Source organism: Triticum aestivum, chromosome 5A (assembly GCF_018294505.1).
Source record: "Triticum aestivum cultivar Chinese Spring chromosome 5A, IWGSC CS RefSeq v2.1, whole genome shotgun sequence".
NCBI lineage: Eukaryota > Viridiplantae > Streptophyta > Magnoliopsida > Poales > Poaceae > Triticum > Triticum aestivum.
The window spans coordinates 168,827,222-168,830,647 of NC_057806.1; positions in this window are offsets into that span (position 1 = coordinate 168,827,222).

A 3,426-nucleotide genomic window follows, 5' to 3' on the forward strand; every position below is an offset into this window, starting at 1 on the left:
GCTTAATGTTTGATGACGATTTGTATTATGAGTTATGTGATTTGATGACCGAAGTTTGTTCGGAGTCCCGGATGTGATCACGGACATGACGAGGAGTGTCAAAATGGTCGAGATGTAAATATAGATATATTGGAAGGTTATATTCGGACACCGGAATGGTTCTGAAGTGATTCGGATATTTTTCGGAGTATCGGGAGGTTATCGGAACCCCCCGGGGAAGTATTGGGCCTTAATGGGCTTTAGTGGAAAGGAGAGAAGGGTCACAAGGAGTGTCCACAGCCCCCATGGCAGGTCTGAATTGGACTAGGGAGGGGGCGGTGCCCCCCTCTTTCCATCTTCCTCTCCTCCTCCTTCCCTCTCTCCCCTCTTGGAAAAGGAAGGGGACTCCAACTAGGATTGGGAATCCTAGTTGGACTCCCTTATGGCGCCCCCCTTGGCCGCCTCCTCCTCCCCCTCCTTTATATACGTGGCCAGGGGGGCACCCCAAAGCACAACAGACAATCTCTTAGCCGTGTGCGGTGCCACCCTCCACAGTTCAACACCTCGGTCATATCGTTGTAGTGCTTAGGTAAAGCCCTCCACCGGTAACTTCATCATCACCATAGCCATGGTGTTGTGCTGACGGAACTCTCCCTCGTCCTCAACTAGATCAAGAGCTCAAGGGACGTCATCGTGCTGAACATGTGCTGAACATGGAGGTACCGTATGTTCGGTACTTGGATCGGTTGGATGGTGAAGACGTTTGACTACATCAACCGCGTTTCTAAATGCTTCCGCTTTCGGTCTACGAGGGTACGTAGACACACTCTCCCTCTCGTTGCTATGCATCTCCTAGTTAGATCTTGCATGATCGTAGGATTTTTTTGAATTACTACATTCCCCAATAGTGGCATCTGAGCCAGGTCTATGTGTAGATGTTATATGCATGAGTAGAACACAAAGAATTGTGGGCGATAATAGTCATACTACTTACCACCAACATCTTACTTTGATTCGGCGGTATTGTGGGATGAAGCGGCGCAGGCTGACATTACATGACCGCGTCCATGAGACTGGTTCTATCGACGTGCTTCACACACAGGTGGCTGGCGGGTGTCTGTTTCTCCAACTTCAGTTGAACCAAGTTTGACTACAGCCGGTCCTTGTAGAAGGTTAAAACAGCACACTTGACGAAAAATCATTGTGGTTTTGATGCGTAGGTAAGAACGGTTCTTGCTAGAAGCCCGTAGCAGCCACGTAAAACTTGCAACAACAAAGTAGAGGACGTCTAACTTGTTTTTGCAGGGCATGTTGTGATGTGATATGGTCAAAACGTGATGAGAAATAAATTGTTGTATGAGATGATCATGTTTTGTAAAAGTTATTAGAAGCTGGCAGGAGCCTTATGGTTGTCACTTTATTGTATGAAATGCAATCGCCATGTAATTGCTTTACTTTATCACTAAGCGGTAGCGATAGTCATAGAAGCAATAGTTCACGAGACGACAACAAATGCTATGATGGAGATCAAGGTGTCAAGCCGGTAACGATGGAGATCATGACGGTGCTTTGAAGATGGAAATCAAAGGCACAAGATGACGATGGCCATATCATGTCACATTGCAATTTGGGAGGCTTGAAAGCAATTGGTAGGCATCGTAGCATTGGCATAGCAAAAGAGCGAGCATCTAGCAAAGCAAAGATAGTAGTGATTTTGAGGGTATGATCATCTTGCCTGCACAGTTGTCAGAGTTGACTGGATCCTCGAAAGCAAACTCAACGGGCTCCTCATTAGCGAACTCGTCTCCCGGCTCTACCCAAACAAGACAAAAAATCAACAAGGACACAATCAACCACGTGCAAAGCTCAAACAATAGGATGCAAGGATGGTATGCTATGCGGGATGCGATGCAGGATGCATATGCAAGATTTGACAAGGGATGCATGAACCTGGCCTCAACATGGGAATCCAAGTGTGCCACTGGAAAGATGAGATGAAATCGCTTGAAAACAATATAAAGAACACCGGAATCGGAGTTACGGTTTGGAAATGGCAAACAAAACAAATATGACACCGATCTGCGATTTACAGCAAGTAGCCATCTAAAAGCAATGATATGAACAAGCTACAGCACTCAAACATGGCATAAAAATACATGGCAGGGATGAATTCATGATGCTTAACAAAAGTCTAGCACTGAGCTACGGCCAAATCATCTACTAACAGGTTCAAACAAGCATGGCAAAAATGCATATGGCAAACAGATTTCAGACAGTGAAATTAACACTTGTCTGAAATTTCAGATCAGGTAGCACACTTCGGAGCAACACAACTACATGCTACAGGACCTGAACATGGAAAATTAAAGAATGGCATGGAGCTACTCAAAGAGATTAACAAAAGTCCCTTAGTGACCTTGAGCCAAAAGGGATCAGAAAATACAATTGCAAGCATGTGAACATGGCAAAAAACATAATCAGTTCTCAGACTTAGTGAAAACTGGAGCATGCTGAAAACAGATATCAAGTAGGCATGTTTACGAGCTCAATGCACTCACTACGGAGCAAGTCATGATAATCTAAGCATACACCCATCAAGAATACACAAAATTCAAGCTAGACATGGCAAGAACAATAGCATAGCATGCACGGATCAACTACAACATCCTCGGCAAAATCGCTAACTAGTAGACAATCTGCCCAGATTCACAAAGTAGCAAAAGTAGAGCTCGATTGACTCAAGCTAGGGTGCTCCATAATTGCAAACAAAGACATGGATGGATAGAGCACTACAAGATTAACAAAACATCCTTACTGATCATCCTCAAAAGAGGCACGGATCACTAGGAAACAACATGAACATATGGCCATATGAGATAAACAGCTCAAGGACTTAGTGGAAATGCTAACTCCCTGAAATCAGCACTAACAAGTGCACCACTTTGCAAGCCTGTACTAGTGACCACACACATCACAAAAAATACATGGATTGCACCTCTGGAAAGATGGCAAAACCGTTAACAAAACATATGTAGAACTCATGGGCATATCGTGCACACAATAATTATGGCAAAAATGACAAATATCTAAATGGAGTAGCAGATCTGACAATTATCTCAAGTAGCCCTCTTCTAACAGCATTTCGGGCACCAAGATGAACTCAAATAAAAATGATGCAATGGAATGAAATGATGTACTCTCTGAGATGGACATTCTGATATGCTATAGGCCAAAAACGGATTTACGGATGCAGAGTTACAGCACGATGAGCAGGAGCAAATGAACTAGGGTTTCGGGCAAAAAGTCAACCCGAGACAAATCCGGATATGAGATCTGCACGCTTTACGAGGATGGCCGGCGCCGGAGTTCACGCTCGCCGGAGCTGCGGGGCGTCACCGGAGTCGAGGGAGAGACGGAGAGGGGCCGGATCTGGCGTGCGGGAGGCGG